This window comes from Bos indicus, chromosome 4, assembly GCF_029378745.1.
Source record: "Bos indicus isolate NIAB-ARS_2022 breed Sahiwal x Tharparkar chromosome 4, NIAB-ARS_B.indTharparkar_mat_pri_1.0, whole genome shotgun sequence".
Lineage (NCBI taxonomy): Eukaryota > Metazoa > Chordata > Mammalia > Artiodactyla > Bovidae > Bos > Bos indicus.
Window position 1 is genome coordinate 16,172,361 of NC_091763.1, and position 16,493 is coordinate 16,188,853.

The 16,493-nt window shown below is 37.5% G+C and overlaps 1 protein-coding gene and 1 pseudogene across 3 annotated transcripts in view; one reads left to right on the top strand and one right to left on the bottom strand.

Annotated features, from left to right (window-relative positions):
* UMAD1 (UBAP1-MVB12-associated (UMA) domain containing 1) overlaps positions 1-16,493 on the top strand; it is a 254,032-nt gene that overhangs the window by 144,370 nt on the left and 93,169 nt on the right. The gene's annotated exons all lie outside the window — the stretch shown is intronic.
* LOC139182833 (U6 spliceosomal RNA) lies at positions 12,611-12,669 on the bottom strand (annotated as a pseudogene).

The window sequence follows — 16,493 nt, forward strand, 5'->3', positions numbered from 1 at the left end:
GAAAACAATCATCTCTTGGTAGAACTTCCTTTGCCTGAAATCACATATTGCTAGGGATTTGGAAGGAACAGATTTGTAAAGCAGACAGTTTGGAAAGGCAAAGCATTGATAGGAGGCACGTGGAAAGGTTGGGTGACTAGGATGGTTAGGAGATCCAGTAATTGCCACAGCCCAGGGTGTTACTTTCAGTAGAAACCATTTGTCAGTGGAGGTGCTATTGATTGCTGTCTTGTGTTAGGAATCACTGATAACATCATGCCGGCAGCTTTGCCACCAAAGTGGAAGGTCGGCAATCTAAGCATTTTCTTGTTTTATCTCTGTTCACATGTAAGTTCCATTGCAGCACTCTGGTCATGACTCAGAATTTCAAGCTGTCTAAACTAGTTCATGGGCTTCCCTGGTGTCTCAGCAGTAAAGAATTTGCTTGTAATGCAGGTGATGTGGGTTCAGTCCCTGGGTCGGGAAGATCCCCTGGAAGAGGGCATGACAACCCATTCCAGTATTCTTGCCTGGAGAATCTCATGCACAGAGGAGCCTGCATGCACAGAGGCAGCTACAGTCCATGGAGTCCCAAAGAGGTGGACACGACTGAGCTACTGAGCCTGCACATGGAAACTATATATACTTTTGTTTCCATGGAAAATCTTCATGGGAAGAGGAGTCGAAATTTACAGCAATTAATTTGTCCAAAGTTACTAACAAGTTAGCTTGGCCTCACACTAGCCCTGGCTCCCTTAGGGTCTCCATGAGGGTGGGGGAGGAGGTGGACATTCCCCTGAGAGCCATCCAGCAGGGGCCTTTGGAGATGTGCAAAGACAGTTCATATTTATGAATTATATTTATTCCCATCCTTAACAAACAGCTGTCTATTTTTGTGTATGTTTTTGAATGTGCATTAGGTATTAGTCCAGTGCTCCCTGTTTGTAAATAAATTATATTTTTATATGCAGGGGAGGCATGTGCAAACATTTTTTAATTGATTAAGTGCTTGTTTGAGAATATACTTTGGAGACCTCAAGTTGAAAGCATAGATAACTGGGCATCGTGAATAAACTAGGAACATTTAGGGGTTTCTTATCACAATTTGTTAAGGACTCTAGCTGTGATCTAGAGTCACAAATGCAGATGTGTGACTCGACCTTCCTTCCACTGTTTGGATTTTAACTGAGCGCATGAAAACACAAGCTCAAAACCGTTGGTTGCACGTTGCGTGAGCACATTGCTGCTTTCTCAGGAGCTGCCCACTGCCCTTCCACATACAGTGTGTTCTTTACAGTCCCCCTTTAGTCACAGGCAGTTGAAGCTGTTAAATAGTATCTCTCTTTAAAAGGTAGGCTGATGGCGTTTCTATCTTCTGGTACATCTGGTAAGTTAATCTATACAGTCTCCGTGAGTATCCTGCCGGGACCTGTTTTTACATGCATACAGGGACGTTTCTGTAGAAATCAAAGGCCATGAATCAGAAGAACACAACTCTTGTTTCCAGCGTAGTAGAGGCTTACAAAAATTGGCTTTGAAAAATTGAAAGTAGGGTGGTTTGTTTTTATTGTGGAACCGATCAGGAAGAACAATTTACAGTCATCGCCATTCTTCACAGCTGAATGGAGGAGAGGTGCCTGCCTCGTGAAACGCAGCAGCTGCACCCGTTTTCTGCGGGCTCACAAAAACATTTGCTTTTTAATCAAGAACTTTGGATGGTGGGGTACAGTTTGTTTTCATGATGGAAGTGGTCAGTTGTGCCGTACCAGACAGCTGTAGTGTAATTAAGAAAAACTGTGTGAAAATGGATTAAATATAACAGAAGAAGCCTTTTTTTTTTTTAAGGGGGGGGCGGTTTCACCTTAAGTTTATTCATTTTTTTCTTCAATGTTTAAAAGCTGAAATGTCCCTGTACTGCTCTGTAAGATTTTGCTGTTTCACAATATCATTTAGCTCTTGGAAATATAAGGCATTCTACTATAAAGTAGTTGTTTTTGTAACAGATACAAGCTAAAAGGTATGGGTTTTAGGATGATTTAGCTCATCAAAGATTTGCTTTTCAAATAATGTTTAATAAGAGATTGCACAGTTTTATTTATGTCAACCCTAATGCATTAAAAGAGTTAGTAATTTACTTTTGTAGGAAAAAGTTAAGGCCATTTTCAAAACTCATTTTATATACAAGTTGCAACATAAGGAGGATAATCTGTTTTTTAAGACCAGAAACTACCAGAGGTGAAAATTACATTTTTCTTGATAAATTTTTTAATGAACTAGTCATTATAATGATGAAATAATGTGGCAACATGTTGACTTGTTATAGTTAAATGTGGAACATTAGACTGTCAGTTAGCTTTGAAAAGCATACACTTATTTTATACAGCAGACTCTGAAATAAGAATAGAAAAGCCTTAATTTGCGTCACAGTAGCAAAATAACTGTTGCAAGGTCAGAGGGAGATGAATTAAAAAAAAAAAAACAACAGAAGCAATTGTGTTCACAAATAACCGAGATTGTACTAGACACTCATCCATTTCTAAGTTTTTATGCTAATTGCCCAAATACTAAAACAAAATTTTCACCCTAGACAAAACAAGGGTGCCAGGATCACGTTTTGCTCTAAGAGTTTATCCTGTACTGATGATTTTCTAGTAGAGACTCTTGGGCTTTATTTCCAGTCGAAGGTTGGCAAGGAGTTACTACACTAAAGCCTGTTTCCGGTTTTACATCTGTCATCTTGGGGATTAATTTGGGAGGAGGACTCTACACTGGATGTTTTCAAGAAGAAACCCTACTGTCATTCCCCCCACTCTCTGGTGACTGCTCTCTCCTGATTCCTTGTGTCTTTCCTCCCCAGAGGCCCTAAGAAAACACTGAGAACCAGGCTTGAGTTCATTCTAAATATTATCAAACCATCACTGCAGCTGGGAGTTGGTGGTTCTGTTTGCACCCTGAACCCTTGTGTGCACCAAACTCTTCTGGCGGCTCCTGCCTCTGATGAACCTGAGAGAAGCCGAGTTGGGGAAAGTCAATGCAAAGGGGCGAAGGGTGGGCTGGAAAGGTAGACTAACTATCAAGGAGTGTCTGGGGCCAGGTTTTAAGACAAGAATGATGATAAAGAGCATCGGAGAAAAGAGAGCAGCATGGTGCAGAGAGGGAATTACTGGAAATTCTAATCTTTTCTAATCTCTTTTAATTACTGGAATTAAAAGATCTGAATTCAAGTTCTGGCTAGCCAAGTATTTTGGGAAAGTTGTTCTCCCAGCTTCTATTTCTTCATGTGTAAAGTGAAACTGGGACACCTGTTCCATGTACCCAACAGGTTGTGAATCTTAGAGGGAAAAAAACAAACAAACAAACAAAAACCCAGAGTGAGAATTTTGTTTCCTGGGTGTAATTGTGGAATCACTTGACCCAGACCCTTTTGTGTCATTTTTTTTTCTTTTTTGGAGATTTTGGCAGTCAAGAAATGGGAATGCAGCAAGGATTAAATCTTACTACAAACGTGGGTCCTTTCTCTGTGAGTGTTCTCAGAGCTCCTGGATGATCCCATTACTTCTCTCTGATTCTTGATGGATCAGTACCCCCTGCAACACCAGTTCCAAACCCTTTCACCTTCTCAAGACCCAGCCTCTGTCCCTCCTTTCTCAGTCTCAGTAGATAAACTCCTCCCCTACTTTGCCAGAAGGGCTTTCCTGGTGGCTCAGACTGGTAAAGAATCTGCCTGCAATGCAGGAGACCCAGGTTCAGTCCCTGGGTGGGGAAGATCCCCTGGAAAAGGGAATGGTACCCATTGCAGTAATTCTTGCCTGGAGAACTCCATGGACAGAGGAGCCTGGTGGGCAAAGTCCATGCGATGGCAAAGAGTTGAAGACTGAGTAACTAACACTATCCGGTCTTTCTCCATGGCCAGGGAACTCTTTGAGTTCAGTGTCCTGTGGTTTTTTTGTTGTTGTTGTTCATTTTCAGTCCTAAAATTTTTAAGAGTGATTTGAGCCCTTTCCCTCTTCACTATCCATACCTTCTTTTGATCTATTTCAAATATGACTTCTATTTCATTGTATTGAAACTCCTGTCTTGAAGGCCACCACTGATGTCATTGTCAAATCCAGTGACCATTGCTCTGTATTTGTTGGTTTCTGGGCAAAGTTGCACGTAGATGTTGACAGCCTTAACTCTCCTTTAATTGCAGCCCTCTTCCTCTTTGGCTTTGTGTGTCAGTACCTTGCTCCTTCTCTTCCAGCTGTCACTGACTGCTTTCCTTTTGCTTCCACCCCTAAGAATAGATATTCCCTAGGATTCCGTACCAAGCTCACAATGTACAAAAATTAATTCAAGTTGGGTGATAGGCCTAAATATAAAATGCAAATCTATAAAACTGATTAATTAAAAGATAGGGGAAAAGTCTTTGTGACCTTGGATGAAGATTTCTTACATATAAAAAGCATGCTCCATGAAGGAAAAAATTGATAAATTATATTTCATCAAAATTATATATTCTGTTTTTAGAAAGGTATTGTTAAGATTAGAAAAGCCTCAGATTAGGAGGGAATATTTATACAACTTATCTGATAAAGAACTTGTATCTGAAATATAAAGAACTCCAAGTTTAATAGTAAGAAACAGCCTCGTTTTAAGCAGTGGGCAAAAGATTTGAATAGACACTTCATTAAAGAGGATATAAGGATGACAAGCACATGAAAAGATGCTCAGTATCATTAGTTAATAGGGAAATGGAAAATAAAACCACAATGAGCTACTACTGTACCCATCAGAAAGGCTAAAATTATGATGCCAGAGGTGGCAAGGGTGTGGAAGAATTGGAATTGCTTGTATTGGTAGTGAGGATGGGAAATGGTACAGCCATTCTGTCAGTTTCTTAAAAAGTTAATCATCCATCTGCTACATGACCCAGTCATTGGACTAGCTATTCTACCCAAGAGAAATGAAAGGAGGTGCTGTTTGTTTCCATTCATATAAAAATCTAGAAACTGAAACCTGTGGTGATGGAAAGCAAAATCGTTGTCTGGGGATGGGAGTGTGGTGGAGGAGGAATGGATTACAGAGGGGCACAAGGAAATGTGAGGTGGAGGATGTGTTCATGGTGCTGAGTGTGATGCTGCTTTAACAAATGCATACATATGTCAGAACTCAGACCTGGCGCTTAAAAATGTGAGTTTGTAATACATTACTTACATCACAATAAAACATTTAATAGAACCTCATATCAAAAAGGATGAATATTACAGCATGTAAATTATCCCTCAGTGTCCCTGACTTAAAAAAGAAAAAAAAAAATATGGAAAATGAAACATGGGGATTAAAGCTGCAAAATACTTTTAAAAGCTAATCTTGAAAGGTTGCATGCTGTATGATTCCATGTAGATAATATCCTTAAATGACAAAGTTACAGAGATGGAAGACAGATTAGTGCTTGCCAGGGTTTAGGGTTGGAAAGCACAGGGGAAGATAGGTGAAAGTTACGCAGGAATTTTCAGTGCTATTTCTGCTACTATATAATACATAATTAATGAATCTATAGTTATCAGAAAATTAGAGAGTTTCTTTAAAAAAGTCTTTTGGATATTATTGTGTTCCCTAACATGAAACAAAAATAACATGCCAAAAGTGATCAAGTTTTTAGATCTTACTAATGGTTACCATGCAAACACTAGAAACTGTGCTTTTATGGAAATGATGGCAGCTTAACATTGCATCATTGCAGATAGAAGACATAGCAAGAATCACTTTCAATTTCTGGTTCCATATCTGAATATTCAATGCCTTAATCTTCTTTCTCAGAGATTCTTATTTCTATTTCTCTGATTGGATAATAGATACAGATGGTTCAAACATACATAAAAAGGGATACACTGAGAAGTCTTCTCCAAATCTGTCTCCCATCCACACAGCTCATGCTCCCCCCAAATTAAACAACTGTATACTATTAATTTCTTGCATATTCTTTCAGAATTTCCTTTTGTCTATACAAGTAAATGTAAGTATATCTTTTTTTAACCTTTCTCCCTGCTGTTACATAGAAGGTAGTTTACTCAGTGTTTTGCACCATACATGTTTTTGCTTAACAGCCATGTCTTTGGAAAGTTTCCATTTGGTACGTATCTTCTTAATTCTTCTTCTTTTGACAGCTGCATAATATTCCACTACATGGCCATGCTGCACTTTATGTACTGATCCTCTACCTGTTGACATGTTGACATTTAGATTATTCCCAGACGTCCACTTCTGTAAACAATATTATAGTGAATACCTTACATGTATGTCATTAACCTCTTGAACAAATATATGCGAATATATGAAATTTCCAGTATTGACTTCTTAACCTGGAAAAATAAACTTAAGTGGTTTAACCTAAAATCTGCCGAATACACTCTTAGGTGTGTAATTATTTGAGATGTAGTGTCTCGTGTCCTTTTGATTTTTGGATCCACTGCCAGATATACATGATTATTGGATGCTTAAAAAAGGGAGTGGAGAACCTTCACTTAAATGTCATTCAGTATACCGAAGGGAAAAACTTCTCTAAGGTTTTTGCAGTAACTTCATTAAGTAACATGTCTAACCCTGATCCAGCTGTGTCAGGCTTCTTTGCCTCTAAATGAAAGCCTTTGCTCTCTCCTTATTAATGGCCTAAGAACAGAGCTCTGAAACCCTTTTTCTTTCCCTAAGGGGCATTGCAAAAAATACCTTTTCATCCGCTATCAGTGTTAGTTAGCCTCCAGTGTGCTTTGTAATTATTGCAGCTTAAGTATCATGACATTAGGTTTTGACATCATGTTCTCTGAAAAAAGGTGGTTTTCTTTGTTCACATGGCAAGTATGTCCTTCTACACAGCGAGTCAGCCAGTTGGGTCTTGGATTCTCTAACACTGTGAGTGTTTGTGTGTGAGCAGGAGATGGTGGTGGTGTGGTTTAGTCACTGAGTCGTGTCCGACTCTTTGCAACCCCGTGGACTGTAGCCCTCCAGGCTTCTCTGTCTGTGGAATTCCCCAGGCAAGAATACTGGAGTGGGTTGCCATTTCCTTCTCCAGGGGATCTTTCTGACCCACATCTCCTGCATTGGCAGGCTGATTCTTTACCTACTGGGCCACCAGGGAAGCCCGGGAGCAGGAGATAGTAAATGTGGCAAAATTTAGCACTGGTGAAAACAGATGAAGGTGAATAATCAAAGATGTTCATTGTACTGTTCTTTCAGAATTTCTGAAGATTTAATATTTTTCAAAATAGAAAAGTTGGGAGCAAGCATATTCTTTGCCGAGATTGTGTGCTGTGAATCAGGAGAGACTGCTTCATTACCTGTTACATTCTGTTTTTTGTTTTGCTGTTTCTAGATCTGAAGACGTCTTAAAAACTCCACCCCTAGACTTAAAAAATAGTGATGTTAGCAGTTTATAGTTATTGAGGGTTTCCTCTGTGTCACATGTTGGGTTCAGCATTTTATGTGGACGAGCACGTGTAAGCCTCTTATCCATCTATTATTATCCTCTTCATTTTTCATATCAGGCCACTCAGGGCCTGTACGATTAAATCACTTGCCACCAGTCACACAGCTAGCCTGTGATAGAAACGCTCCTTGCAACCAGACTGGCTATCATTATACTTGACCTGGACCCCGCTTGACCCAGTCGCTCTTTATTTTGGCCTGAAGTATTTTGAAGTGAGAGATAGGTTGTCCTCTGGCTCAAACTCTTACAGTTGACTGATCCAGATAGCATGATAATCTGAAGGCCTCTTGAAAAACTACAAATGGGGAAACATGGAGAGGGAAATTGAGCTCTTTCTTGACACAGTAATTTGCAAAGCTCTATGAAAAAGGAGAGCTTTGTGTACATATTAGCAGTCAAAACCTTCCCACTCCTTTTCTGGGTTTGCCTCTTCTGTGTACACTTACCAGTCTTCTGAGGGACATTACTGCTTGTGTTCTGTATGTTTTCTGTCCCTTTCCCTCTACTGACTCTTTTTCCATCAGAGATCAAACAGGTTTAGGCTTTTCCTGTCTTAACACCATTCATTCCCCTTTACTCCACATACACCCTGCCCACCACCATATCTTCACCCTAAGCTTTCCTAACACATGACTCTTATAAGACACCATAGGGAGATGTCTTTTCCTGTCTCTTACTAGCTCCTCAAATCCTCCCCAGCCCCCCAACTTACACCAACCTGTTTTCCTTCTAGCAGTTGTTCTTTGCTATTCTTTTATTCCCAAAACCAAGACTCTATTTTATATACAGTATTGTACCCTGATTTTTCCTCTTTAATAGACTTTTTCTCATGTCATTAATTTTGAAGAGTTTCTTATTGATGAATAACTTACAGAAACATATACAAATGATGAGTTCAGTGACTTCATAAAATGTTGTTAGCATCCACATCAAGAAATAGAAATGATAAAGTCCTAGAATCTCCCCCCTCCCAACTAACTCCTTTCAGCCGCTTCACCCTACTCCCCCAAATTATCTTGACATGTAACAGCACAGATTGTTTCGTGTGTATGAAAAGTGTGTCAATGAATTATATGGTGTGTACATTTTGTGTCTTGCTCCTTCACTAAAAATTATTATGTTTGTGAATTCATCCATATTACATGCAGTTGTAGCTCATTATTCTTGTTATGAAATTTTCTATTGTGTGAATATACATTAATAAGTTTTAAAACAATGTTTGGAGTTATATATCATTCCATTGTATGAATATTATTTATTCTATTATTTTGGCTAGTTTTTCACTATTAGAAATGTCTATAATGAATATTTTTGTATAAATAACTTATAAATAACTGTTTATACAAAATATTTTTATATAAATAACCATTCCTTAGAATAAATTCTACAAGTGCATTTGCTATCTAAAAGAATGTAAACTCTTTAAATGTTCTTGATACCTTTTGCCAAATAGCTTTCAAGAAAAATTTTACTGGTTTCCTTTCATACTAACACAGTATTGACAGATAGGTATTCAATAAAATTTTGTTGACCTGAACTAAATTCACTGAATTCTTTTATATCCCAGGATCTATTTCTGAGTTTTCTTTGTCATTGATTGGTCTTTACAGTTCAATGTTGTTTTAATTAATTTAGATTTTAACAATTTAACAGTGTATAGGGCACAAATCCTCCTCCCCTTCTTATTTTTTTTCCCCCAGAAATTATCTGATTTTTCTTCTTTAATGTTTACTGGTTCAAACTTTAAAATACATTGCCGAATTCAGTAGATATTTCATGGAATTACCTCATTGGTATTTCTATACACTTATCTGGGAAGAACTGACACATTTATGTGTATATAGTCTACCTAGGAATGATTCTTTATTTATTCAAGTATTTTTATTTTTATTTTATTTTTTTAATTTAATTTTATTTTTTAACTTTACAATATTGTATTGGTTTTGCCATATATCGAAATGAATCCACCACAGGTATACATGTGTTCCCCATCCTGAACTCTCCTCCCTCCTCCCTCCCCATACCATCCCTCTGGGTCGTCCCAGTGCACCAGCCCCAAGCATCCAGTATCCTGCATCAAACCTGGACTGGCGACTCGTTTCATATATGATATTATATATATTTCAATGCCATTCTCCCAAATCATCCCACCCTCTCCCTCTCCCACATAGTCCAAAAGACTGTTCAATACATCAGTGTCTCTTTTGCTGTCTCGTATACAGGGTTATTGTTACCATCTTTCTAAATTCCATATATATGTGTTAGTATACTGTATTGGTGTTTTTCTTTCTGGCTTACTTCACTCTGTAAGTAGGCTCCAGTTTCATCCACCTCATTAGAACTGATTCAAATGTATTCTTTTTAATGGCTGAGTAATACTCCATTGTGTATATGTACCACAGCTTTCTTATCGATTCATCTGCTGATGGACATCTAGGTTGCTTCTATGTCCTGGCTATTATAAACAGTGCTGCAATGAACATTGGGGTACACGTGTCTGTTTCCCTTCTGGTTTCCTCAGTGTGTATGCCCAGCAGTGGGATTGCTGGGTCATAAGGCAGTTCTATTTCCAGTTTTTTAAGGAATCTCCACACTGTTCTCCATAGTGGCTGTACTAGTTTGCATTCCCACCAACAGTGTAAGAGGGTTCCCTTTTCTCCACATCCTCTCCAGCATTTATTATTTGTAGACTTTTGGATCACAGCCATTCTGACTGGCATGAAATGGTACCTCATAGTGGTTTTGATTTGCATTTCTCTGATAATGAGTGATGTTGAGCATCTTTTCATGTGTTTGTTAGCCATCTGTATGTCTTCTTTGGAGAAATGTCTATTTAGTTCTTTGGCCCTTTTTTTTTTTTTTTCTTTTTTTTGGCCCATTTTTTGATTGGGTCATTTATTTTTCTGGAATAGAGCTGCAGGAGTTGCTTGTATATTTTTGAGATTAGTTGTTTGTCAGTTGCTTCATTTGCTATTATTTTCTCCCATTCTGAAGGCTGTCTTTTCACCTTGCTTATAGTTTCCTTTGGTCCCATTTATTTATTTTTGCTTTTATTTCCCATATTCTGGGAGGTGGGTCATAGAGGATCCTGCTGTGATGTATGTCAGAGAGTGTTTTGCCTATGTTCTTCTCTAGGAGTTTTATAGTTTCTGGTCTTACGTTGAGATCTTTAATCCATTTTGAGTTTATTTTTGTGTATGGTGTTAGAAAGCGTTCTAGTTTCGTTCTTTTACAAGTGGTTGACCAGTTTTCCCAGCACCACTTGTTAAAGAGATTGTCTTTAATCCACTGTATATTCTTGCCTCCTTTGTCAAAGATAAGGTGTCCATATGTGTGTGGATTTATCTCTGGGCTTTCTATTTTGTTCCATTGATCTATATTTCTGTCTTTGTGCCAGTACCATACTGTCTTGATGACTGTGGCTTTGTAGTAGAGCCTGAAGTCAGGCAGGTTGATTCCTCCAGTTCCATTCTTCTTTCTCAAGATCGCTTTGGCTATTCGAGGTTTTTTGTATTTCCATACAAATTGTGAAATTATTTGTTCTAGCTCTATGAAGAATACCATTGGTAGCTTGATAGGGATTGCATTGAATCTATAAATTGCTTTGGGTAGTATACTCATTTTCACTATATTGATTCTTCCAATCCATAAACATGGTATATTTCTCCATCTATTAGTGTCCTCTTTGATTTCTTTCACCAGTGTTTTATAGTTTTCTATATAGAGGTCTTTAGTTTCTTTAGGTAGATATATTCCTAAGTATTTTATTATTTTCGTTGCAATGGTGAATGGAATTGTTTCCTTAATTTCTCTATTTTCTCATTATTAGTGTATAGGAATGCAAGGGATTTCTGTGTGTTGATTTTATATCCTGCAACTTTACTATATTCATTGATTAGTTTTAGTAATTTTCTGGTGGAGTCTTTAGGGTTTTCTATGTAGAAGATCATGTCATCTGCAAACAGCGAGAGTTTTACTTCTTTTCCAATTTGGATTCCTTTTATTTCTTTTTTTGCTCTGATTGCTGTGGCCAAAACTTCCAAAACTATGTTGAATAGTAATGGTGAAAGTGGGCACCCTTGTCTTGTTCCTGACTTTAGGGGAAATACTTTCAATTTTTCACCATTGAGGATAATGTTTGCTGTGGGTTTGTCATATATAGCTTTTATTATGTTGAGGTATGTTCCTTCTATTCCTGCTTTCTGGAGAGTTTTTATCATAAATGGATGTTGAATTTTATCAAAGGCTTTCTCTGCATCTATTGAGATAATCGTATGGCTTTTATTTTTCAATTTGTTAATGTGGTGTATTACATTGATTGATTTGCGGATATTGAAAAATCCTTGCATCCCTGGGATAAAGCCCACTTGGTCATGGTGTATGATCCTTTTAATGTGTTGTTGGATTCTGATTGCTAGGATTTTGTTAGGGATTTTGCATCTATGTTCATCAGTGATATTGGCCTGTAGTTTTCCTTTTTTGTGGCATATTTGTCAGGTTTTGGTACTAGGGTGATGGTGGCCTCATAGAATGAGTTTGGAAGTTTACCTTCCTCTGCAATTTTCTGGAAGAGTTTGAGCAGGATAGGTGTTAGCTCTTCTCTAAATTTTTGGTAGAATTCAGCTGTGAAGCCGTCTGGACCTGGGCTTTTGTTCGCTGGAAGATTTCTGATTACAGTTTCAATTTCTGTGCTTGTGATGGGTCTGTTAAGATTTTCTATTTCTTCCTGGTCCAGTTTTGGAAAGTTGTACTTTTCTAAGAATTTGTCCATTTCTTCCTCGTTGTCCATTTTATTGGCATATAATTGCTGATAGTAGTCTCTTATGATCCTTTGTATTTCTGTGTTGTCGGTTGTGATCTCTCCATTTTCATTTCTAATTTTATTGATTTGCTTTTTCTCCCTTTGTTTCTTGATGAGTCTGGCTAATGGTTTGTCAATTTTATTTATCCTTTGAAAGAACCAGCTTTTGACTTTGTTGATTTTTGCTATGGTCTCTTTTGTTTCTTTTGCATTTATTTCTGCCCTAATATTTAAGATTTCTTTCCTTCTACTAACCCTGGGGTTCTTCATTTCTTCCTTTTCTAGTTGTTTTAGGTGTAGAGTTAGGATATTTATTTGACTTTTTTCTTGTTTCTTGAGGTATGCCTGTATTGCTATGAACTTTCCCATGCTAATCTTCTCTGTATCATTCTAATTTTAGTATATGTGCTGCTGAAGCGAGCACATTCAAGTATTTTTATTAAATGTCACTCAGTAAAATTTATAGGTTTATTCTTACAGGATCTCTTAAGTTACTTTCAAATATTTTATATTTTGTGACTTTCTGGGATTAAATAATTTTGAAAGTTATTCAGTTTATATATTCATTTTGTGTTCTTCCTCTTTACTGAGCTCTTATTAATACTAACAGTTTTTGTTTGAGTTTAGGACCATAAATGCTTTGGGGGTTGGGGCTATTTGATTTCTAAATTCAGAAAAGGAGAAGTTGATACCTGGAATAAAGAAATAGAAACAGTAATCTGGAAAACTATTTTTAAAATAGAATTGTAGAACTCTGGTCATTTGGAAAACTCCCATTTTTTTTCATGCATTGAGGTATTGTCTTTGTCAAATTCAAACTATTATCTCAAGCTTACATTTTTGAATGAAGAAGCAGATTACAAAGTTAAACATAAAATTAATGAAAAAAATTTTAAACATGAAAATCTCTCATTTAGGCACATTACTTGTATGAGGAAAACCACATCATTTACCATTTGTGTTACTATGAATTTATTTATTTCCATTCTTTCATTTAAAAAATTTCCCCTTATCTGTTGTTTGTTTTGCTTCTCTGTTTCTTTTTAGATATATAGTAGTTTGGGAAGAAGGGAAGAAATCTTTTTTAACACTAATGGAAAATAAACTAGGGTGTAAACAAGGGAAAAAGGAAAATTTTCAGTTTTGCTTTCAGATTTTTTCCTGTGTACCTTTCTCATGTATTTTTCCTATGTATTTTTCTCAATACCTTTCTGTTCTTCTGGATGATTCTCACGATCCTCTGTCTCCTTATACCATTTATCTATCTGAAACCTTTAAGATGTGTCTATATGTGATACACATATTTATGTCCCAGGCTGTCTTTTATATCACTTCCTTCTCAGAGGTAAGACAGTATGTCTGGGCTTCCATTGTAGCTCAGGTAGTAAAGGCTCTGCTTGCAATGCAAGAGACCTGGGTTTGATCCCCTGAATCAGGAAGATCCCCTGAATACTGGATCTTACGTATCACTTCCTCCTCAGAGGTGAGACAGTATGTCTAGGTCATGTATATAGAAGCTATTGCATATACAATGGAAATAGAAATTTCTCAGTTGAATAGTTTACTTTGAATTTTTTAAACCTTTTTATTTGTTTTATTTTCTTTTTTTATTAATTTAAACTGTAGGGTTTTTGTTTACTCTTACGAATAGTTGAAACTTGAGCCACACTGTAATCAGAAAATAACACATTAATCCTAGTTAATCCACATTATTGTCCTTCTGTGCCGTATCAGCAACAATCGCAGAATGTCTGGCATATAATCTCTTGTGTGGACACAGACTCACAGGCAAAGCCTAATCTAGAAATGAAGTGTCCTCTTTTGAGACGGTAGTTTTGCTGATATGTAGGAAGAGCCAATGTAGAGTCTCATTTCAGCCTTGTAAGAGAGAAGCTGGTTAGTATCTTATTTATAAGACGAAACTAGGTCAGGTCAGTTACAGATAGTTATAATGCACTCTAAGTGGCCTGTAAGCCAAGGCTGGTGTTATTATTGAAAGACATACTTCCTTTGTCAAAAAAAATTCACCCTCTCAGTATGACAGTAGAATTGGAACCTTAAGAAGTAAGAATCCCGACCTTTTATAAAAAGAAATGATCTTTTTAAAAAGGCAGATTTCTGTTGGGGGTGTTTCTGTGGGTGTTTTTTAAGCATTGGGGCTGGGAGGTGAGAATAGAGTGGACGATAAGGACATCATGTTCCTGGTCTCACTTGTAAAATGGAATTGAAGGCAGAGGTGGAGGGCAGTAGCCAGGACAGTCTCAAAGGTTGCTTTCGTGTCTTAACTACCAGATCTTAGTTTGAAAGATGAACTCTTGTAAATTGTAGAAGTAAAGTGATGTGCTTTCATTAGACAGATGTAAAACTGGTTCTCAGTCCTGAAGGAGAAAATAGAAATGAGACATCAGAACCAGAAGCAGTCACACCAAACATCTGCTTAAAAACCGGTAACAAAACTGCTCCAACGGGCAGCGTCCTGCGGTTCTCACCTTGTTGTGCACAGTGGGATAACTCGGTCAGGACTTCTGGTTAAGCGGGATGAAGCCAGAAATAGACACTGTACTCTGTTCTCATTCAGTACATTCACAAAAAGGGGGCTAAACAAAGAAGAAATTGAAGATGATAAATGGATCTTATTTGCCTGTGAGAGTATGCCATTCTAAAGGTGGATATTGTTCATGGAGAGAATTCAGAATTAACTCTCTCTAATTCTGTGTGAAGGGGCGTGGGTCTTGAGTAGGAATATGGGTCTGGAGTAGGGTTGTGGGTCTTGAACCCAGAGTTTAGTTTGAATACTGGTCCCACCACTTAGGCATTTTGTGATGCTCAGAACTTTGAAATATCTTTTTCATTATTTTTTTCACCTGTTAAATAAGCAAAATTATTCCTTCTTCTTATAGCTGTTGCGAAGAAGTTTGCCTCTCAATTCATGAAACTGTCACAGCTTTATTGAAAAGTAGGAAAATCATTTTTGCTTAAAATCTTTTGAGGAAAAGTTCTGTATAAGAAAATAAATGAGATTAGCCTGGTGACACATTATTGTATTCTCTGAGTGTATTTTAAAACTTGTTCCTGCTCCTCCTTCTTAGAAAGATACCTTATTTATCTAAACTGTGTTAAGAGTTTTTGTTGTTACGTAAAAACATCCCTGGGTAACTGCGCATACTGCATTCACTCACTTGTGAGTAAAAATGGTGAAAAGGATAGAGGATTAGTTAGTTCTCTTTTGGTTGATGATTTAAAGGGACCATTGAAATCTCTACCACTGTCTCTGTCTTTATCTTTAAATCATATCTCTGTACTCTAAGCTTCCTAACTATTCCTCTCTTTTCTGTTTATTTTGAAATAATTTTAAATTTACAGAAAGTTTGCAAAAATATACAGAGATCTCTTTGTTTTACCACTTGATAGTAAATTAGCAATATTATGTATCATTACTTCCAAACACTTGAGTGTGCAAGGATATATCCTACATCAGTGATCAAAATCAGAAAACTAACCATCAAAGCCATAGATGCTTCATTTCTGTTTTGTCCAAATGATGTACTTTATAACAAGAGGATCCAGTTCAGTATCGCATGTTACATTTAGTTGTCTTGTCTCTTTAATTCCCTTCAGTCTGGAATAGTCCTTAGTCTTTCCTTGACTTTAAATAGCTAGACACTTTTGAAGATTACAGGCCAATTATTTTGTAAAATATCCCTCAGTTTGAGTTTGTGTGATGGGGCTTCTCTGGTGGCTCGGGCAATAAAGAATTCGCCTGCCATGCAGAAGACCTGAGTTTGATCCCCAGGTCAGGAAGATTCCCTTGGAGGAGGGCATATCAACCTACTCCAGTATTCTTGTCTAAAGAATGCCATGGACAGAGGAGCCTGGTGGGCTACAGTCCATGGGGTCTGAAAGTGTCAGACATGGATTGGCGACTAACACTTGGGTGTGGGTGATGTGTCCTCAAAATTAGATTTGGATTATGCTTTTTTCTCAGGAATATCACAGAAATGATGTGTTCTTACTGTTCTTACATATTGGGTAGGACACAGTTCTCCTTTGCTACATTTTTGTTGTTGTTCAGTCACTCAGTTGTGTCAAACTCTTTGTGACCACTCCATGTGACCACATGGACTGTAGCCTGCCAGGCTCCTCTGTCCATGGGATTTCCCAGGCAAGAATACTGGAGTTGCCATTTCCTTCTCCAGGGAACCCACATCTCCTGCATTGGCAGGTGGACTTTTTAGCTCTGAGCCACCA